Source organism: Chionomys nivalis, chromosome 3, assembly GCF_950005125.1.
Source record: "Chionomys nivalis chromosome 3, mChiNiv1.1, whole genome shotgun sequence".
Classification (NCBI taxonomy): Eukaryota; Metazoa; Chordata; class Mammalia; order Rodentia; family Cricetidae; genus Chionomys; species Chionomys nivalis.
This window is the reverse complement of record NC_080088.1, coordinates 38,885,733-38,909,266: the sequence shown is the minus strand read 5'-3', so window position 1 is coordinate 38,909,266 and position 23,534 is coordinate 38,885,733. Positions and strand designations below refer to the sequence as shown.

The window sequence follows — 23,534 nt, the reverse complement described above, 5'->3', positions numbered from 1 at the left end:
TGTCTTTGGCTTTCTCATTTGAGCATTAGAAATAAGGCTCATTTAAAATGATGCCATGAGGATTAAATAAGATCACACACAAGCTGAGTTTCAGGCAGCTAGCAGGCATGTGAGGTAGAGGATCTGATATCTAATTGGTACTGTAATGAGTATTTGTCAAATAAATGAACATGCCCTTCTCCCTAGTCCTCCGAAAAAGTTATGCCACCTGGAAAAAATTAAATTGAGCCTTTTAATTTTAGAACTCTAAAAATAAAGTTCCAGTAACATCTGAATAATATATAACAATAAAAATCTATTATACTTTTGTGTGTTGGGGTTGCTGCTGAGTTTCCTTAGCAATTTGTCCGCCTGTCTTCTATAACACTAAACGGAATGGGCAGGCATTCAAATTAAAGAACAACACAGCATTAATAATAGTGAGTGGCTACATACAGTGCCTTGGGATATGGCTGTCAAATAAGGGGTCACAGCGTTATTACTCAAATATCAAACAAAGCTGCAGGATACAAAATGAGGGGCAACCTAATGTCTGTCTGGGTGTCTGCTGCTAGTATGCCTGCACTGCTGTTGACGGCTCAGAGTGGACTGAGGCAGCAACATGGCAGGGGAGAGGACAGGCTGTGGCTAGCAGTTTCTCCCCTCACCTAGGATGTGAACACAAATCTGCAATGACCCAGGAGGAGGTTTCAGAGAGGCCTGCCAACGAGCGGTGTCCTCTAATCTGGAGAGCAGCTGCTGGGCACAGGCATGCAAATACACAAACAGCAGAACACGCAGACACGCTTAGAGAGCCTGTACCTGCCTCTGCTTGTCCTCTGTGAGCAGAGGGTCGCCTAAGCTTGCAGATCAGTTTGGCTAGACCCTTTCTTCAGCAGAGGCTGGCAAAGCTGTGGGATAGATATTTCGGCAAGGTCGCCTGTCTTCAGAGTATGAAGGACATTGCTCAGCAAGGAAAGAGAATTATATTTAGTGTTTGGGCCCAGTTGGTGCTGGGCTCTCTGCTGCACCCCTTTTGCAGAACTGTACCTGGTCCCTCGTTGCAAATTCTCAGTGACTTTGAAGCTCATAAAACAAATACTAAGAGGGTGCCCAAAAAGAAAAGAAAACGTTGCTGGATGCTCGGGTTCCACTACTGGATTTTGACAGGGATCAGAAGAGAGCTCTTCCAGGTCTGACCAAGCACAGGCATCTGCACGGTAAGCGAAGTGTCCTTGTCCTGGTTTCTCAACCAGGGGGTTGGGATGTTTCTGCATTACCCACAAGCTGGGAACCCTCAAATGCTCTCCAGAAGTAAGATCCCTGAGAAATTCTGCAAGGGGAGGGAGGAAGTCTCAGGTATGATTCAGATTTTATGGAGGGTGTCTCTCAGTCTAAAATAGGTAAGGCCAATTGCAAAATAGAGGTCCTATTATGACAGGGTTTTGTTACATTGTAGGCAATGAAAGAAAATTAAAAGGAAATGTGAAATTATTGTCCTCTTGAGAGTAAGATAGGCGGTCGAAAGTAAAAAGAGAGGTTTGAGTGCATAACTTTTCTTGTTAGCAGTCAGATTTTGTAAATACCAATGACCGACATACAGTTTTAGGATCACTGTGTGATGAAAACGGAGGAGCATCCTTGAGTTTTTAGGTCAGAAGGAATCCCCCTTTCATGAGATGACAGAAGAGATGATGACTAGAGATGACATCTCCAGGTGATGACTAGGATGCGTTCTTGTTACTGTATTCACATTTATTCCTGCGATGTTAGGACTTGACTGGGGGTCAGAGAACAGAGTGGGTTTTGGAAGTTTTCAAAGATCTCAAGTAATACTTATTATGACCTTGTACTGCGGCTCACTACACCGAGCCTGACTGGGTATCCACAGGCACATTGCACGTCAGTGTAAAGAAGTGACTCCAGACTGCTGCAGAGGACACGGTGGCAGCTATGCTCAGTGTGCTCAATGGGAGCATTATGTAAGGTGTTGGACGGCTAGGAAATTTCGTATATAGACTACAAGCTCATTTAACAGAGGCCTATGCTCATTTTAAGATGCTTGAGTGTTATTTATGCATTCTCTTTTTACAGTAACCAAATGATCACATCTTTTAAAAAAGTGTCAGGAAACATCAGAACAGGTACAATGGAAATATTGCCAAACTACACCACATAGTTCATGGTATATGAGATCTGCACAGGGGAGTAGACGGAGTAGTGTACTTAAGGCAATGCTCCTATTGCTGCAGATAAAATGCCTTTCTTATGATGACACAGTCATATCTGTCAACCCCTCAGAAACAAATATTCCAAGAAACTAGTTCTTTCTGTAGTTATCAGTTGTCACTTATGAGACATTCCTCATGCTTAGCTTTAAAACTCAGCTCCAGCAACATGATAGTTTTTGTTACTGACACATTCCAGAAGCATCAATAATTTTAACATGCTATTTCCATTTTCTCAAAAACAAATAATAAAACAAGTATGCAGTGTAATTAACACAGATCTCCTCTGAGGAGACTTTCCTGTGCAATTTCCCAAAATGATGCGAAGTTTGGGTTCTGATTATAGCCAAGGCAAAACCACTGAAAAAAATGCTGGGCCAAAGAGAAGCACTGGTTAGGAAGAAAAGGACAGTTATTTATTCTTAGAGCTTAGCATCTACCAAAGTTCATGTATAATTGTCTCTTTCTAAACTCACTCAACTAGAATTTCAGTCAAGTACTAGCCTCAGGCAGAAGCACTGTAACTATATATATTTTATCGTGGCTTCAAAATGACGATGTATTTGGAGAGACTGAGAGTGCAACTTGCCAAGAGTTGGGCAGGTCCAAGGATGGGAAAATCCCCAAATAAATGAGCCTTTTATTCTTTCCTTCAGAACAGAGTTCATACTATAATTTATCTTAGTCTAAAACAAACTTTCATTACCAAGGATGCTTTGCATAGCATGATGCACTAAAATGTTTTAAAATGTTTATTTTTTGTAGTCTAGAATTAGTGATTATAAGCACTTAGTAACTGTTCACACTGAACAAAGAATAATGCTATTTTATTAATGTCAGGGATGATATTTTCATAGTAAAGAGTTTGTAACCTCAGTTGTCCATCCATCCATCCATCCATCCATCCATCCATCCATCCATCCATCCACTATTTGGAATGCTTTTGTCCTAGGCCCCATGAGGATTATTAAGGCTTCAACAGTCAATGAAACAAATGCTGTGACCACCTTTGTAGAGAGAATTCACTAGAGATTTAAACACTAGTATACTGTGCTTATTGTTTACCATGATTAAGTATTTTTGACTTCATTTCTGATTAAAAGAATCAGAAATGTTTACCTTTTCTGAAAATGTTATTCAGTATCTCTAAGATAAGGAAACGATTCCAGAAATCATCCCGGCATCAAATAATCAAGCTGGAATACACATTTTGCACAAATACTAGAAGATCATGAACACAATAGATGCTAGACAAAAGGCTCACTTACTGATAATGTCTGCTTTCTTAGAACTGGATCAGACAGGAAGTGCTTAAGGAACACTTTAGAGCCAAATTTGTACTATAACTTCTTAGACAACAGGGTTTCCTAGTGAAGATGCTCAAGATGTTTATGCCGGTATGAGATCGATCGCTGTGCCCACACCGCACTACTGTGCTGTGTCGTCATCCCCCCCCCCCCCCAGCTATGGAAACGTTATGACATCACACTTATGGAATGTTTGATTTTGTTCATAGAACTCACATATGAGCAATTTGATCCTATGCAATATGGGAAGTAGATATTATCATTTCTTGCTCAGCACATCACAGACTTGGATTTAGATATTCAAGGGGCTAGTCCCATCATTTTTTCAGTCTGATATAGACCCTCAAAGTAAGTTTTTAAGTGGAAGATTAATAGAAAACTCTAACCTTTCCACATGAACATCATACTCTGCAGGTACCTACTGGCTGAGGATGGCATTGGTACACTGGAAACCAAGTCAACAGGGAGATATTCGGCACCTCTTACACCATCGCTTTTCATGTCCCCATCTTCCTGAGACCAGAATTTCCCCTGGCTCTTTAGTTTAGAGTTCTGCTTCCTTCCTAAAGGTGTGTGTGTGTGTGTGTGTGTGTGTGTGTGTAGACGCTGGGTAACTAGGGTGGCTAACTCTCACCTTACCTCTTCTACTACCGTATAGAATAAAACGTATTTTGATAAGAGTTAAGAAATGCTATCGTATCTTTCAGAATTGGAAAAAAAAAAACCTGTCTCTGACTGGGACAATGATAACAGAGAATGTTAGTTTCAGTGACATGAAAAAGTAAATAGAATTTAAAGTGGTGGTTACTACCTCCAGTCTAGCAATATAAAACCCTGACACAGTAGATCAGACTCCCTTATTCTAGATCCTGCTTCTGGGGAAAGACAGATGGGTCCTTGTGGAGAATCAACAAACCCTGTCCATGAGACGGTACTAAGTGCGTAGACTACACTGCAACGTGTACAGCTGCACAAGGCAGTTGGGGAGTGAATGTGGGTCTCTCTGGTGACATTACAGAGTGAGCAGACCTGCCGCTCTGTTAGTTACTTTCCTGGTTGTCACAAAATACCCAACAGAAGAAGTCTAAGGGAAGGGATTTATTTTGGCCCCCAGTTTAAGAAGGAATCAGTCCATTGTGGTGAGAAGGCACGGGGATGGGAGGTGGCTGGTCACACTGCCCCTGAGGTCAGGCAGCAGAGATGACCGCTCCTGCTCACCTGGGTACCTCCTTTATTTTATGTTCTGTCTTGGATTGGAGTTCAGGAGATAGTGTGCTGTCTACATTCAGGGCTGATCTGCCTTCCATAGTGAAACCTCTCTGTCGCAGAAGGAAACACCTTCAGACACACTACCACAGCTGCTGACACACACAGATGAGGAGTGCATGGCACCACAATGGGCCAGCACTACCTGTTAGCTGTGACCAAGTAAAACCACAAGACCTCATCTCCCGGGTTTCTTTTCTTCTCTTTCTTTTTTTTTGTACTGTTATTTAAAGTTTGCTAAAATTTTGGAGATGTTTTGATGAATTTCTCTCCAGTTTATGGGTTGGAATGGAATCCTAGATCATCAAGATGGATCTAGGGGTGTCATGGCTATAAAACTGGAATCAGGAGAGCATAGCAAATGGATAAAGTGAAGCTGCTTCTGGGCTTCTCCAAGCTGCTGCAGCTGGCCCAGAAAGGGAAAGAAACAGAGAGAGCCTGGCGGCAGTACGAGACTGCCAGGTTGTGCCCGGGACACCAGTGACACCAGCTGTTCCTCATATTGCTATCCACATGCAGCTATTTTAAGAAACTTTGCATTTGATCAGGGAGCATGTGGGGTTAAGCCTTATGTTTTCCACTTTGTGTTTAGATCCTAAGCAGGTGCAGTTAATAGTTCAAAATGTAAAAAAAAAAAATCCTATTTTCTTACAACTAAGGCATAAATAACTAACGTCGTGTGAGAAGCGTGCAATGAAGATGGGGCTTCTGGAGGCCTGGAGGGTCATGAGTTCCAAGCCATCCTGAGTAATGTAGTGAGATTAACTCAAATTAAACAAACATAAGATCGAAACACTTCTTTAAGTCTAATTAAGATTATTTAGGATTTGCTTTAAAGTATTGGTCATTTATATAATAATTTTTGCTTGAATGGGTTTTAGTTATAATATTATAGAATAGATAAAATTCTATAAACTTTTTATAAAAATATATAATATATAATTTATTTAACATTCTACAAATTCTATAAACTTTGACTTGAATTAGTATAGTGTATAAATATATGTGCTACTGCCCATTAAGTTAGCCTACATTCTATTTCTCATGCATGGCATATGACTATTGAGGACGCCATAAGGACAAATGAGGCTGTGTGACAATACTGAACTGTGATTCAGTATTTGAACTTTTACAGATGGAGACAGTTTATCTTCTGTGAATCACACCACTCCCTAAAGGTACAGAGTGCAAAGAAAAGAGGCAAAGCAAGGCAAGGCAAGGGAAGGCAAGCCATAGCAAGGCAAAGCAAAACCTTTCCAAAATGTCTTAAGCCCAGTTCTGCAAATTCTTCTAAAATTCAGGTTTCCCTGTCCATGTCCCATACAAGTGTCCTGTATGGGCCTGCACCCAAGTCAGAGTGTCTATTCCATCAGTTCAAAGACACATTTATGCTACTTAGGAGACTGAACAAAAAGGTGTGCTGGAACCTGGTGCTTGGGTCCAACTTGAGAAAAGAAAGGAGGTAGGGTGATCAATGGGGGAGGCGCATCCAGGATCGAAGAGCTTCCTGGGAGGTGGGACTGTGTTGGGAAATCCCAGAGTGAGACACTCTGAAAGCAGAGCAATGATATGACACGGCGAAGGCGCAGAGATTACTTCTGTAAAGGACTCATTCATAAGGAAACGGGGCGCGCTGTAACACCGGATACAAGCAGTATTCTAGTTCAGGGAGACAGGTGGGTGGAATTTGGTAAACCGTCTATTTACTGAGCTTCCTTGTTCCTCGCACTGGAGGTCTAGGAGCTGCTAATGAAACTTGGTAAGCGGTATAATGGCAGGCCCCGCTTCTCACCGACAATAACCCAAACCAGGGCTCCATGTATATAGAGACGTTTTCTTGCTGTCTTTCATGTAAATGTTTGCTAAAGCCAGATATATGCTTAAAGCAACTACAGGAAGACAATGCTTATGTCAAGTGTTCAAGTCCATCCTCTGGTTTTCCACTGCTCAAATTTCTTGGCAGATGAGGGGTGTAGGTATCACTCAACAGTATGTTTCAAATGCAGAATCTCAGGCTCCATCCTAGAACCAAGTCTACATTTTGAGACAACTTCTTTGTAAATTAGCAGTTGAAAAGAACATTATACTGTGCTTTCCACCCACCTGTGGCAGAGAGAAAAAATTTTGTTGTAGTCAATGCATCACTGACTGTAACAAAAAAATTATTCAAAATCAGGATCACAAGTTAAGATCCTGTAGTAATGTCAAACTGCTGTAAAAGCTCCTAAATGCTTACATCAGTTTCTAGTCTATGTCTTGGCAGATGAGCAAGTTTCCAGACGAGCATAGGTTGATATACAACACTCAGTATCATTAAATGATATAAATTTTTCTAAGTGATGCTCTCAGCCTAACTGACATCAATTACATTGAATATTAATGGTCTGAATGATGATAATGATTGCACTAAATGATATTAGTGGCCTGAATGATACATTGTGATATTCTATTAAGATATGTTAACAGCCTCACAACTATTGGAGAAAAAAAACAAAGATAGTCTGTATATTTGGCCAAAACGATCTGTGTGGACAGCAGAGTCAGCCTCTGTAAGATTAGCCACATTTAGGCATGAGTCCAAAGAAAATCCACACTTTGTAGGGAGTCTTTCTCCCTAATTATGGTTTTATAATAGCAAAATTTCCCTATTGCTAAAAGGCATTTTCTTTGGTGAGAGGTAAGGACATGGATCGTATATGGATTGCGGAAGTGAGGGAGGGCAAACGCTGTTGGCACGGACCACTTGGAGTTGTTTATTTATTTGAAGGGGAATAGGTGTGTGCCTGTTTTTAAGATAGTAAAAGTGATCAGCTTTAGAATCCCTGGACATTCACTTTTAATGTGTAATACTGACTGTTAGGACAGCACTGTCCAATGAAAAAGGCACGGGGCAATTATCTATGCAAAAATTTTTCTTCACAAAGTTGCTTTCCTGTAGAGAGACTGGCCAAAGCCGCTGGCTTCCAAACAACAGTTACAAAGGAATTTGATCTGATTTTACTCGTCAGACACTCACTACTGTGTGCCTAATCTTTAAAGATCAAAAGCCACTAATGCCACACACTGTACCCAGTGTAGGGATATCACAAAAGCAGGCTGTTCCAAGCCTGGAAAGGGCATATGCTTGCTCCTTTGCCTCCTTACATGTATTGCAAACAAATGATGTGCCAAACAGTATTCTGGACCCTACAATCTGATGTTGATGTTGGAATTGTAATATACTAGCATGTAGATATGGAACCATGCCCAACCATTAGAACAGAGAAAGGACTGTTTGAGTTGAATACAGGAATATCACATAAAATCAAAGTCAGAATGAAACCTAATCAGATGAGTTCATCAGCACACTGCATAATGCCTGGAGCATGGGTTCTCCCAGACGGCACTCTGGATTCCCATTTCAGTTCCATTCGGTCTTTAGCACCCACTTAACCTCAAAGTCTTAAGTTTTCTGAACTATAAAATGGGGGTAATGACTAAACCTGCCTTTGTTGAGAGCAATAAAGGGGAACTAAGAAGTGGGGAGCACATGTAACGACATAAAAGTCCTTAATGACCAGGTGCTGTCATCACCACGGTTGCTAAGTACAGGAAACTATCATCATGCTATAGGCTGGGTCTAAGTAATCCAGTCTTGAAAATGTGGTATATTAGGCCCTTCTGAGAAGTTGATAAATATTATAAACCATAAAACACATGCACACACAAAAATTTCGACTTCCTGAAGCAACTGGAGAAGCCCTGGGTGGTAAGTGAAGTACATGCGAATGGTGCTTTCTTTGGACCCTAACATATGAACCATGGCTCCAGACTCTACGCACCTGCCAAGAGGGATGAGTTTAGGAAGCCAAACTTCATGTACTGGGCACTAAGAAAATCCCCAGGAAGTCAACTATTAAAAACAAACCAGCAATTTCCTTGACTGATGTTAAAGAGTAGAAATGCCATTTTCTTTCCTTTGATAATCTCTGGCCTCATGCACATAATTTTCTTTCTCAATATCATTCTCTTGCTTCTGTCCTAAAATGTAAATTGTATAATGGATGCTCTAATACTCAAAAAAAAAAAAAGATAATTTACAGCCTCACAACCCAGAGGATTCTGAGTAGACAGTAAAACTTTCAAATGTGTTCAAATCACTTGAGAATGCGAAAGGACTTCGTCCAGCAGGGGTTATTTATGTAATCTACCTCAGAAGAATGTCAGCAGTGGGGCATTGAATTACACCCTTTAGAACAAGGCACCTCCACAGGCTTTATTTAGTTCTTTTCTAATTTGGAAAGACAGCATTTGTACACACGAGGTAGCAAGCTTGACTGCCCCGTCACTTAATGAGTGGATCGGGTTTCAGAACGGCTGTACAGATGCATTAAGTACCTGCCAGACACGTGGACAGAAAGCACCAGTTCAAATCGCAGTGGAGCTGTTGTTGCTCTCAAAGGGAGCGAAGTGACCAAGACATTTTGCTGCCAACACAGTGTCAAAAGAGGCCAGAGTACCTACTGAAAGGAGGAGAACTTCAACTCAAATGCACATGTGCTCAGTCAGTTCCAATTCCCCAGATGGAATCCTAAAGCTGCAATCATTAAATAATCGAATTATTTTGGCACATAATTTGGTTATGTCCCCACCTACATCTGGATAGTTCATTTCTTCAAGGTAGTTTCAATTGAGAAGTCCAACCAGGTTCACCCCAGCCGACTACATAGAAAACAAGGTTTTTAAAACTTTCTTTTTTATTTAGTCTTTGTGTCTTTCACATCATGCATCTCCGTCCTGTTCATTTCCCCATTCATTCATATCCACCCTCTACTCCCAAATAAAATTAAATAAAATTTAAGAGAAAAAAAGAAAATAAAAATAAAAAAAAAATCACTCTCATCATGGAAGCTGTGGTGTGACACAGGGAGTACACAGTAAACACTTTTACCCAAGTATCTTTACTTGCAAGTGATCATTGCAAGGAGTCATTGGTGTGGTTCGAGTCCTCTGGTTTCTGCTACACTATCAATGCTGGTCCCTCACTGGAGCTCCTCTTGACTACGCTGCTGTTGCCCTGTGTTGCGGAGTTCCTGCCACTTTGGGTCTGCAGGACTGTCTCCTTTACATGCTCCAGCAGAACTCAGATGGGGTGGATGATGGGATGGGCCAACTCATAGCCCTGCTTCTGGCCCTGGTAGGTGCAGGGTTGGTCAGCCCTCCAGCTCCCCCTTGTCCTCACTACTTGGATGAGCTCTCCTGCACTGCCCTGGCTAGTTCACCCCGTGAGGCACTGAGCAAGGGGTGGGGCCAGTTCCCCCACTATCACGTCCTTGGGGTCTGTTCTCCCACACCTACACCTTCAGGAACAGCATATCCACCAGTGTGGTTGGCTCTATGGTGTTGCCCAGGTCAGTCACAGGGCAGCTCTCCCACTCTTCTGACCTCAGGGCCTCTCTCCCACCTGCCTCAGAGGGCATCTCTCCCCAGACTATACCACCACATGACAGATGAGTAATGGGGACAATTCTCCCATACTCACAACTTCGGGGTTGGTTCTATTGAGCTGCCCAGGTGAGGTTTAGAGTCTGCTCTCCCAAAGTGTTGTAGCTGGTGGTGGGAATGAGGATTTTTTAATTGCAGGGAAGCGTGTGAAGAACTTCACCTGCCCTTGCAGTGGTAAAACAGTAGCACCACCCATTTGAACAGGTAGCTAAACATCTCTATCTCTGGCAGTCTCCAAATCTGTAAGGAAGAAAGCTTTTAGAGTTAGATCAGGGATGTTAGTGGCAAGAAGCCAGCCTCCATTTGTGTGTGTGTGTGTGTGTGTATGTGTGTGCATATATGTTAAGTCAGAAGAGGGTGTCAGATCCCTTGGAACTGGAGTTATAGGTGGCCGTGAGCCTGCATGTGGGTATTGAATCTGGATCTGCTGCTACAACAGTGAATATTTAATCTCTGATCCATCTTTCCCACCCTCCAGTCACTGTTTAAATGGAACTTCTCTATTTGTGCTTTTCACTTAACTGACCAGAAAACATCTTTTCTTAGCTTACCTTAGCATAGGTCTGTTGTCTTATTAGTCAGCAGAGTTATTATTTTTTTTAAGCAGCAAAATAACTTTTAGTATCTTAATTGTTCCAAATATACAAAAGCATACTGCAAGGATCAGAGTCTTAGGTCAGAATTAGCAGAAACTTAATGCACTGGATGGAGTTTAAGGCATTTTCTGGACTCACAGGGAAGTTGACATGCAAAGTGGGAAGGTGAGCAACATCTCTCCCAGATAAGGGAGCAAGCTTCTGGATCCCGAAAACCCTTACCAAGGTCACACGCTTACACATGAGCCCATGCATGAAGGCAGGCGAACCCTTACCAAAGACGCACGATTACACATGAGGTGCATGCACGAAGGCAGGTGAACCCTTACTAAGGATGCACGATTACACATGAGGCGCATGTATGACGGCAGGTGAACCCTTACCAAGGACACACGCTTACATGTGAGGTGTATGTATGAAGGCAGACGAACCCTTACCAAGAACACACGCTTACACGTGAGGCACATGTATGAAGGCAGATGAACCCTTACAAGGGTGCACCCTTACACTTATAGATAAGACACATTCATGAAGGCAGACATTTTCCAACTAAGAGAAAAGCTGCAACTTTCAAATGTTCTAAAGACCCCAAGGACTTTCTTGGTGAAGCCTCTGATACACACACACACACACACACACACACACACACACACACACACACATACTTTCAGTTTCTATGCTTCTCTATTATCTGAGACTTTCTTGTTGGGAGGTAATACTACACCTTGCCTAATCCCGAGATTAACAAACCTGGCTAGTATACTTTAGTCAAGCCTAGGCTTGTCTGGAGAAAGACATGGAAATTCGGCCTGCCATTCTTTATCTCGCTGTTTGGAAGCTTATAGTCTTTGCTTATAACAGTTCCTGACAGGACTGAGTTGTCACTGTATCCTTTGGATGGGCAAGCTCTTTTGGTTGATCAATGTGGTGTCTGTGTTTGCTCCCTCAACTCCACCCATGCATTTACACTCCAGATTTTGCTGTGTATCTTATGCACAGCACATTTAACTCTTTAATATAATCCTGTTTGCCTTGGTTTCTGGACTCTCAAGCATAACTCTATCCACCATGTTTATGATGGTAAAAGCTATATGTGACGAGTAACTTATGATGAAGTAGTTTATTGATTAAAAAGTTCTGTCTGATGAAAAGAAAGGTTACAAACTACTTACAAAACAGAGTTTGCATGCCAGGATGGCGAGAGCCTGAGGCTGAGACATGCCCTGTAGAGAAGGGCGAGACCATGGTAAGGATGGCTTCTGAAAGTAAGTAATCTCCTGAGACATCTCCTGGGATCCAGTGCCCTTGACCTTGCAGTTGTTTCTCATTGCTACTTTCAGAACTACCTTTGTGCAAGGGATTAATGGCCCTCCTTCAGTCCATTAACTCAGACTGTCATTAATCTCCAGGAAATACCATGTCAGGGCTGCTTAAGGGTATAAGAGAACTGCTGTGCTTTAGGCTAAATCTCGATAATCTCCCAGTCCTTTAACTCCCCCGCTACATGACTATTAAGCCTGAATGTCCCTTTGCCCTAGAATTAGTCAACATTTTAGCCACAATCTTCCGTGGAAACTATGAAATTGTTAGATAGGAAATCTATTTACTCTAAAAGAATGGGTTTCTGGGAAGATAACTGACTTTTCCGAAATACATGTCAAAAAGCTCTTAGTTTAAATTCTTTATGTTTCATTGTTTCATATGATTGGGAACTAGATGCGTCACTGTGCAGATGATTTCAGCCACACTCCCTGGTGAGAACCATACTGTCTACTAAACAATCTTTGCCAATAGTCTAGAAAATTGATGAGGGTATAAGTCTCTAAATCTTTTACAGGAATGCTTATGGAACTTTTTCTAAGTCATTGAGAAGAGAATGCTCCAACTAACTACTGTAAGGAAAACAACTTGCAAATGGAGAACCCTCTAAATGCAAATGGAATTGCGGGGAGAAAGAAAAACAAAGGCAGGCTAGAAGGAAGCATTGGCGAGGTTTGGCTGTGGCAGAGAGAAGAAACAACAGAGGTAGAAACATTGGTGTGACTCAAGAGAGAAACAGGGCCAAACCCACCAACTCCTGCAAAATGGGAAGAGGCTGTCACATTGACACTGAGTTCCTGGCCATGCAAAGCGAGCTCTGGCTGCTGGCTCTGCACAGGATCCTCCTCTGCCTTGCTCACTGTCTTCCGGGTCTTGGAGACAGGTCTGTGCTCCAAGCTCTTGTTCTTTAAACAAAGTTGTGAACTGCTAATGGTTTCATTTAAAAGTTTATAAAATGGTAACCACATTGCTACATCTCTCTGGAGTATCTCAAACAAAATGTGGTTCAAATTTCTTGTTAAAAAAGGCAGCTCAGAGTAATTGAATAAACAAATAAAGACAATTGATGCAGTTAACAGGCTGAATGTGACCAAAGCTGTGCCATCTTGGCTCTGTTTCTTGCTTCAGGCAGAGGTCAGTGACAGCTGTCCAGCAAAGGAGCCTCCAGCCAGGCATCCCAGTGCTTTGCCTGAGGGAACGTTCCATGGCCCTCAGCAGCACCATGACTGTGGCAGGAACCCCATAGAGAGACCAGCTTTAGTGCAGGGAAGTGAGAAGCTACCCAGTTTGGTGACGTGGCCTCTGGTCCCATAGGGAAATTAGGGGTATAAATAGATGCTTCAACTAAATTGAAAACCTCTTGGCTTGTGGGGGCGGGGGATTAAATAAGCTGTTGGGCAGTGTGGCAGAAGCAGGCTTGTGGTTCTCATTAGTAATAGGGGCTGCCTCATGAAGATCAGCTGGTTCATGGTTAATGCTGCCAACACTGTACAGGGTATAGACTTTTCTGTGGGATCATCTTAATGCAACAAGAATGCTTATTGCAGGAGGTTAGTTATGCTAAACCCAAGTGTGTTCCTGTCTGAACTTCCCCAGGCCCTGAAGTCACCATTCTAGGGTTTTCTACCTAGACATGCAAATGTTCATTTACCCATTCCAACTTAGGTCCTATCCTGCCCATTCCTTCTTACTCAAAGCTAAGAATGGTTGGTGTTATCTATGAAACTGGCAAATCCAACTTACAAAGGAGAAGAAATCAGATTATCCCACAAATACCACACACACACACACACACACACACACACACACACACACACACACACACACGAGGAATAAACCTCTCAAGAATGTAAATCGTCAGTCATCCATTCAGTCTCACAGTTAACACCAGAACAGCTGAGACTAGTTTGTGTGTGGCACTCTTCAGAGGAGCAACAAAATCTTTAGAATGGACTGGCTTTGTCCAGCAAACTGCTCTGCCCCAATCTTAGGGATCTAAATTCTGGCCATTTCAACTGTTCCCTAGTCCTGTTATCCTCCCCTTGGTCAAATGAGCACCCCCAGAAGGGCCCAATGACTCTGTTTACGTGTTGAGACTTCAGGTCATCAGCTTCCCTTTAAGCACACCTGGCCTGGGTGACAGAGTGCACAGGATCTATAAAATCTGAGGATGGTGGTTCCAGAAGTCTGCACCCTGTGAGTTGGTCCACTCCTTTTCTTTATGGTGGCCAGCACCGCAAGCCTTCACCACACACGTTTTCTGTTCTCTTCCTCCACTAGCACCTGCAGGCTGCGGAACAGAGGGTAGGGCATTGCTTTTTCCTTTGAACTGCTCTTGCCAACAGACTCCACCCTGGCAGAGCTTGGCTGGAGACAGAAAGACCCCCCCCCCTTTTTTTTATAGGAAGACTTAGGGACATTCCTAGGCAGAAGAATCTCCCCACGCCCTTCCTTACACACTTGAAACATTACAAAACACTTTAAACAATATATACCCTAGGGGCTAAGTAAATGGCTGAGGTAAAGGTTCTTGTCTTCAGACTGATGACTTACTTGAGTGTGATCTCTGGGACACACATGGTGGAAGGAGAGAACCAATTCCCAAGAGCTGTCCTCTGCCCTCCACAGGCTACTGTGATGTGCACCCCTGCCTCTTATCTCACAGAAGTGTAAGAAAATACAAATATATGCTTCCCGGACCTGGCCAAGCAGGGGGCACCATCATGGTTGCTGACATTTGCCACAACAAAGACCGAACAGTTCGGCACAAGGAGCCCAAGAGCCAAAACACCTACCTGCGGCTGCTAGTCAAGCTGTACAGGTTTCTGGCCAGGCGAACCAACTCCACATTCAATCAGGTTGTGCTGAAAAGGTTATTTATGACTCATACTAACCGGCCACCTCTGTCCCTGTCCTGGATGATCCAAAGATGAAGCTTCCTGGCCGAGAAAACAAGACAGCTGTGGTTGTGGGGACAGTCACAGATGATGTGAGGATTCCCGAAGTGCCCAAGCTGAAGGCATGTGCACTGCGGGTAAGAAGCCGGGCCTGAAGTTGCATCTTCAAGGCTGTAAGTAAGATCCTCACCTTTGACCAACTGGCCTTGGAGTTTCCCAAGGGCCGTGGCACTATGCTCCTGTCTGGACCTCACAAGGGCTAAGAGGTGTACTGGCATTTTGACAAGGCTCCAGGAACCCCACACAGCCATATCAAACCCTATGTCCGCTCTACGGACCAGAAGGCTGAACATGCTAGAGGCAGAAGGGCCAGGCTCAGCTACAAAAACTAACTCTGGATCTTACTGTTATTAAAAAAAAGCTTTGGATGTTGAAAAAATACAAATGTACTTAAAAAGCAATAGTATGTGATAGTCGCCAAAGGAAAAAACTGGATTTGCAAACTGCTTCTTTGGCAGCTGGGAAGAAAGCTTAAGAACTGAGGAAAATTAGTGTCCATGGGTACATTTTTCATGCAAGCATTGAGAAGTGACTGAACACAAACCAAGTCAGGAATTTTTCTAATTAAAAAAGATAAAATAATATAGAATATTAATTAGATTAGAGGAGAGGTATAGAAAAATTCTGGCTTGATTCAAGAGAAGGAGAAGCAGGGACTGGAAGTACATCCCTGCACTCAGCCACTTCTGGAGGCAGAGGCAGAGGACTGACAGTCTGAGTCCTGTCTGGGTAACAGGTAGTGAGACATTGTCTCAAAATATAAAGGGGCTGAGGGTAGAGCTAAATGGTAGAATGTTAGCATGATATATGGAAGACCCTGGGTTCAATATCCAGTACTATCACACACACACACACACACACACACACACGTTCACACTCACTCAGGTTTCTTCTGTGAGCATGTTATGCAAATGGGAGATTTGCTCACTCTTTCCTTCCTTCCTTCCTTTAAGGTAAGGCCTCAAGAATGTAGCTCAGAATGGCTCTGAATTCACTAGTCTCCTGGCCCAGTTTCATGAATGTTGGGACTACAGGCATGACACCACACCCAGCTGCAAATGAAGGCTTTTAAGACTTCTTCCACTTTTCTCTGCTTATTACGCTGTTTCTGAGAGCATTTGTTTATCCGCCCACCACTCTGGGCCTGTGAGAGAATGGGTCAGACTGCACGCATGTTATTCCAAAGGATGTGTTTATTTCCTCCACAATCACGAATCCCAGTGGGCGTACTCAGTGAGATGGAGGCTGTGAAATGAGCTTCTCTTTAGCTGGTCACTCGCTGCTGCTTATGACCTGAGGCCACTTTTACCTTGCTGTATAGTGGAACATCTCTTGTCAAATAACAATGCTTCCTTCCAGAGCTCTGGTCCTGGCCTGTGCCCTTAGTGGGCTTCTTGCTGCGGGCAGTGGGGGCTGCTTCTTCACATGGAGCACTGAAAATGCCCGCCTTTGTGAAAGGAAGCAGGGCACTGGGGTTGGCTGGCAAGGAGGTAGGAGACAGCCTGGAACCCATGACCAGGAAATGCTGATCCATGGTGTACTTTTCATCCAGCTTGCAAGGTCTCCTAGGCCCTGGCTAGTCTGACGTGCTTTCAACCCTACGCTCACGTTGGAGGCCAGCACCATCCATACTTCCTTCTCTTCTCTACATGTTTTAGAGCTAACAGGCACCGATGTGAATGAGTCTCAGCTGATCACTGCCAGGAATGAAGAGTCAAGGAAAGCTGATCTCTTTGTTAACCAGGAGAATTGTCTCAGACTGGTATCAGAATGCCCTCTCCACAGAGGTTACACCTGAGCCTACAACAAAGCACTTATTAACCTTGACAGGCTTTGGCCTCCACCACAGATCAACAATCTTGGTTTTTATAGCCTGGACATTCTGAACCACGCTTATGTGAGTGGTGCCCCTGTCTCCTGTACTCTCCTCCTAACTGCATTTGTCCCTGTTTTCTCATGCTTCCCTCAGGTGCTCTCCGGATCTCTCTGGAAGCATACAGTACACTGAAAAACAGCTCTGCAGCTAGGCTGCTCTGGGATCAATGATTTAATATGAACTTCCTGTGTGACCTGAAATAATGAACAGTCTTATTATGTATTATTTATCATAAGTACATATTATGGCTTTACAGCCTGTACAGTTCAGACGACTGATAACTCCACATAGTCTTTTGATAAGATATCTAAAATGACCTATATTGTTATTATCGAATCCTCACGCTACCCTTCTTAGAAGCCTCGAAACTCCTGTTCCATTTCCTGGCCAACCATCCCCAAGGACATACAAACTTTCAGCCTCTTAAAGAGACTTGCCACAGGGTCATGGAGTCCATGTTCAATCCTGAGCTGATAGAATTCTTCCAGTCCACTGTGTTGCTTCCTTTCCACGATCATGTCAACTATCTGAACTCTCTCAAGGGCTGGGCCATCTGCCCATGCCCCACTGGACTACCCAATTTTGACACCTATTAACTCCTATTCATGACTTCAGAAGGACTTCGGCAGCGTGACCCCATCGTTCCCTCCCTAGTTCCCTCCTGTTGGGAGGAGGCTCAGCCGGAACATGGATGGTATTCATAACACCGCAGTATCTGAATTTCTTTCTTTCTTTCTTTCTTTCTTTCTTTCTTTCTTTCTTTCTTTCTTTCTTCCTTCCTTCCTTCCTTCCTTCCTTCCTTCCTTCCTTCCTTCCTTCCTTCCTTCCTTCCTTCCTTTCTTTCATTTTCGAGACAGGGTTTCTCCTTAGCTTTTGGTTCCTGTCCTGGAGCTAGCTCTTCTAGACCAGGCTGGCCTTGAACGCACAGAGATCCGCCTGCCTCTGCCTCCCGAGTGCTGGGATTAGAGGCGTGCGCCACCACCGCCCGGCCTCTGAATTTCTTGAATCCAATTCTTTTGTTCACTCTGCATCAACAACCCAGTCACACAGCTAGCCATACTGGGAAGGTTCTACCTTTGTGCTCTTAATATATCTCATTGCATTTATGTAGTTCGCATGTCTGTCTCCTCTTGGTAAACTATGTGTCCACAGCTAAAAACAATCTTATCTGACTTTATCCTTATTGTCAGGGCAGCATCTGATAAAATGTGGACATTTATATAAGGATTTATGGAATGAACAACCTAGCAAGTGTTCTGAGCTCATATGCTCCTCCCTGCTCATTATTTTACTTGAATATCACCTTAGGCAGGTAGAAACATCATTACATTTTTTTTTCTGTGTAATATGAAAACAAGGCTTAGAAAAACTGAGTGAGTTCCTGAAGGTAGCAGTTGGATCACCTTAAGAAGTCTTTTCACTAGAGAGGCTCACAGGGACGTTCCTGCCATTCTAGGAGAGAACAGACTCCTGTGAGTTGTCTACAGACGTCCACACGTGTGCAGTAGCATGTATGTTCCCTCTCCCAAAGAAATACCTGAAAAACTCAGAAACCAAATCTTAGTCTTCAAATAATTCAGCCTTGAACAGATAAAGTGCCAGACACTTTGAAAACTTCTTTTGACTATATAACAAATTCTTTAACTTGTGAAGGTAAACGGCCTTTCCTGAATGTCTGACTCTTACATCCTCTTTGAGAGGAATCCAGCACAGCTTTCCGTGGAATTTGAGTTAGATCTTAAACTACCTAATTGCAGGCAGTTTATAGTCTTTCTTATCATCTGTGACCTTTATAATGTTTTCCCAGTTTAAGGAAGTCATTTCTAAAAGAGACTATAGTCCAAGTCATTTCTAAAAGAGACTATAGTCCTCGGTTTTCAACCTTTCTAAAGCTGCGACCCTTTAACACCTCAGGCTGTGGTGATTCCCAACCAGAAAGGTATTTTCATTGCTACATCATAGTTATAATTTTGCTACTGTTTTTTTTTTTTTTTTTTGGTTTTTTCAAGACAGGGTTTCTCTGTGGTTTTTGGAGCCTGTCCTGGAACTAGCTCTTGTAGACCAGGCTGGTCTCGAACTCACAGAGATCCGCCTGCCTCTGCCTCCCAAGTGCTGGGATTAAAGGCGTGCGCCACCAAACTGTTATAAACCATAATGTAAATATCTGTGTTTTCCAATGGTCTTAGGCGACCCCTGTGAAAGAGTCATCTGACCCACAGGTTGACACCTGCTGCTCTAGCCAATGGCTGGTTTTCATGGTAAGATTCCAATATTTTATGTGATAATGACTTGTAGGAAATTCTGATTTTTTTCAATCACTTTTTAAAAATGCTCTTGCTATTTCAACAGCATAGAGTTGAACTCACTTATCTGGCAAAGCAAGACAAAACAAAACAAACAAACAAACGCAAACATAAAACTTCGTAAGCTGTTAGGACTGACTCCTTCCACCTACATTTGTGTTCCCTGCCGCCTTGTTCCCTTTCTTGGCTCTTTCCTTCTAAATGCTGTATTGCACGCACGTGCACACCTATGTGCATGTACACAGACTAGAGTCTGTATATGATGCAGAACGTGTCATTTTTCTTTCTGAGGTTGCGCCACCTCTTTAACATTATACTTTCCAAATTCATCTACTTTCCCACCCTTCATCTTCTTTAAGGCTGAGTGGCATTCTGCTTTGGATATGTACCACATTTTCATCACTAACCCATCTGTTGATAGGCATGTCTTTTGGTCCTAGTACCTTTCTGTCATAAGTGCAAGAGCAACAAACATGAACGTGCAAAGAGGAGGAAAGTCTCAGCAGTTATATCTGAACTTATTCAGTCCAATGATGAAACCATGGTTTCTTCTACAAAGCTAAAATATTCTCCCGATCTTTCACCGATTCTAAAGGACAGCAAATGCAGAGAGATAGTAAAGACAAGAAAGAACTTGAAATGATATGCATAATTATTTATGAATTGCAAAGCTATAATAATAACAGGTTGCTTTTTGCTCAATGCTTTCTGTATCTTTGGCCCTGTCCTAAAGGATTAACATATTTCAACACATAATTTCCTTGCTATGACCTTTAAGCCAGGATGTGCATATCAGCATGCCAATGTTTTTTAAGATGGGCACATAACGGATGCTGTGAAGTCATTCTTCAGACTTCAACTTCTATTTTAACTGTCCAAGAATCTACCTACATTCACATTATTTTTTCACCTATTATTTTATCTATTCAATATTAATAGTTTATCTATAAATATTAAATTATTTTATGAAACAAATATTAAAATATGTATCTTAATATGTCTTGTACATCACTGTCTTAGGGTATGTAGATTTTCTGGAATTCAAAACATGTTACAAATAGAAGTGCTACTGGTTTCAGGGTGTCCGGAGATGACGCCCAAGATTTTTAAGCAATCAATGGCTAGTGTGTGAAGTGCTTTTACAGCAAGCAAGCTATCTTTCCTGCTTAACCTTCATGCTTCTCTTTTTCCATGCTGTGTTAATCAGGACTTCTTTGGGCAGAATAGGAGTTATTTCAGCTACAAGCAATTTTTACATAGACATGTTATAGAACACTTACTGTGTTCTCCTTAATAATGAAAATACATTTTAAAATATAAGATGAAAAGCTTTAATCTAACTTTAAAGTGTTCTGAAATTAGTCAGTTTTTCCATGTGTTTTTTGGGAGTAAAAGCACTTAATCATTATAACCATGAGAAAGATGTTACTATCTTCATATTCATTTTTCAGATGTGGAAAAAATGATAAGGTCCGGAAAAGTCAATCAACACAGTCGAGAACACAGAGTTGAAAAAAATCATGATTCTAATGGGGGGAACCTGGCCCCACAACCTCAGCTCTTGATCTCCATACATGTTTTCGCTCAAGTCTAACATGGGATCAGAGCAAAAGAACCCACATCACTCAAGTAAAGCATTCTCTCCTAAGGAAAATGCCTAAAAAAACAAGTTATTTATGCCTAATGGTTCTAGTAGAAAATAATTAGTTTTCAGTATTGTTTTTATTTCCTTCCAGAAATGGCAGAAACAGGAATTTCACATGCTATGTTAAGTTTGAATGCAAGTTCCTGGAAAACCAAGGAGCTCGGATGTTTTTAATGTATGTTGGGCATTTCTGTTAGACCATGGGTGTATTCCCAGAGGCAGAGTAACTTCCAATGCTTACTGTTTGGGAGGGAAACAATATCTTTAAAGCCGGATAGTCTTCCTTTGCTACACCGCTCTCACGCTGCTTTTCCCTTTACAGAACAAGAGAATCTACAGGCTCTCCAAAGAGATCTTTCATTAAAGCACTCGGCTTTGGAGGGTGTGATGGTTCATCTTCCTAGTCTATCTGGTGGGATTTAGAATCACTATGAAGAGAGATCTTCCTGAGTACGATAATTGAGACCCACCTTAAATGTGGGCGATACCTTTAGCTGGGGTTTGGACTGTATAAAAAGAAAAGGCTAGCTCAGCACAAACATTCACAGCACTCTGCTTCCTGATTGATGGTGCTGCCTCTAGTTCCTGGTTCTACAACTTCCCTAAGACTGGCTGTGTCTTCAGCATTAAACCAAAATAAGCCTGTGTCCATCAGTTACTTTTGTCAAACAGCTTGCCAGAGTGACAAGACAAGTACTACTACATGGGAGGAAGTAGACACACACATACCCACTCATATGCTCCTTAAAGATAGAGTTCTAATATTAATATTTCCCAAATGATCTTGTGTTAAAATTACTTGTAAGCACAAGTCACTTTACAAATGTTTAACCTCTGCACTGAGTTCAAGTTCTCCTAAAATATATCAGAGCTCATGTGGAATGAAGGAAGCAAGGGAGCTCTGGTTGATTTGGAGACAAACGGCTCTGGGGGGGGCACCTGTCACCACTGGCACACCCATAAAGACCTCCAGGAAAGTAGCAGAGTGCGAACTCTTACAGCTTCACTGAACAGGCTCCCTGAGTGTTTGAATAGGCTCCTTATACAGTATGCTCTTCCCTTCTGACATAGCTCCTGTTCAGACCTGCCCTAAGGTCAAAGGGAAATAACTGAGAAAACGTGTAACAAGATGGTCTGTGTGGCCTTGGAGAGCCAGAGACTGGTATAGCAGAGAAAGAGCTCATGTGTGTTTGTGGTATGTGTGTGTGTGTGTGTGTGTATGTGTTTGTGTCTGCGTCTGTGTGTGTTAAGGATGGAGGCTGGGGGTGGGGAAACCAATCTACCATCAGGAGGTCCTAGGCAAGCCACACTTGTCCACAGCCCTGTCATGCTTCCAACTCTATGCCTCCAGAACTGCTTTGCGTAAATTTACTGGAAAATGTTACAAGGTAGATGAATAACTTCTTCGCTAGAAACCCCTGATCAGCCTGACTGAATTCGAGTCTCGCATCCCCAGCTGCCCTCTTCTGCAAGGTGTTTTCAATTATTTCAGTGAGCTAATGTTCCCTGGACTATCTTAAAAACTTCGAAGAGCAGGACAATTAAATTTGGTTCTTGGGGGAGAACCAATAGCAAACAGCTGCATGTGGGTCCATGTGGACAAAGAAGCCTGGGGTCTTGCTGGAAGTGGCACTCATGGAGTATTTCCAGGGAGCAACTGCCTTGGAGCAAGCATTGTACAGAAAGACGGGGCTCAAACAGGCAGCCACGAAGAATGGGTAGTGAACAGAGAACCTATAAGAGTAACTGGCTGTATGCAGCCAGACCAAGAGAAAAGCTGGCTGGAGTAGGCAAAGAATAACTTCTACTCCCCTCCAAGTTTGTTCAGAGCTGGAAGGCACTTGGAAGATTACTTAAATATAATTCCTATACTCCATAGTCCAGGTACTGCGGGACAATAGTCTTGTACCCTGTAAAAATTAGTCCCTTGTATTAGTTTAATAAATGCTGATTGGCCAGTAGTCAGGTAGGAAATACAGGTGGAGTGACCAGAATAGGAGAATTCTGGGAAGAGAAAAGGCTCAGTCTGTAGTCATCACCCAGTCCCAGAGGAGCAAGATGAGAATGCCTCACTGATAAAGGTACTAAGCCACGTGGCTAACACAGACAAGAATTATGGGTTAACTTAAGATGTAAGAGTTAATAAGAAGCCTGAGCTAATAGGCCAACCATATAATTACTGTAGATCTCTGTGTGTTCTTTGGGACTGAATGGCTGGGGGACTGGGCAGAATAGAAACCTCTGTCAACATCCTGGGAATAGGATGAGGTGAAGGATGAGGTGACTTGTTTCTCACGGTCTGCTAACGCTAAATGCCAAAGCCAAGACCAGAACCCAGTTGTTTCTGCTACAACATGGCACTTCAAAAGTTTGTCTTTGGACCTGAGGTTGTGTTTAGTGTAGTAGAGTGGTTGGTTGCCCAGAAGGTGCAGGGTCCTAGGTTCCATCCCCAGCACTTCTGAAACCAGTGGTCTAAATCTTGCTAAGTCACAGGATATCTTCTCTTTCAGATCATTTTGGAACAATGAATTCAAACACTACATATATTTAAAAGAATTCATGCATATTATGTC

General features: G+C 42.6%; 2 protein-coding genes and 1 pseudogene across 3 annotated transcripts in view; 2 read left to right on the top strand and 1 right to left on the bottom strand.

Moving 5' to 3' along the window:
- Positions 1–23,534, bottom strand: part of Cmss1 (cms1 ribosomal small subunit homolog) — a 294,908-nt gene that overhangs the window by 49,113 nt on the left and 222,261 nt on the right. The gene's annotated exons all lie outside the window — the stretch shown is intronic.
- The window catches only part of Filip1l (filamin A interacting protein 1 like), a 237,594-nt gene continuing 214,832 nt past the window's right edge, over positions 773–23,534 (top strand). For both annotated transcript variants that reach the window (XM_057764100.1, XM_057764098.1), the window contains exon 1: positions 773–1,199. The gene's annotated coding sequence lies outside the window, so the exon portion shown is untranslated. The remainder of the gene's footprint in view (positions 1,200–23,534) is intronic.
- LOC130871025 (60S ribosomal protein L18-like) lies at positions 14,904–15,469 on the top strand (annotated as a pseudogene).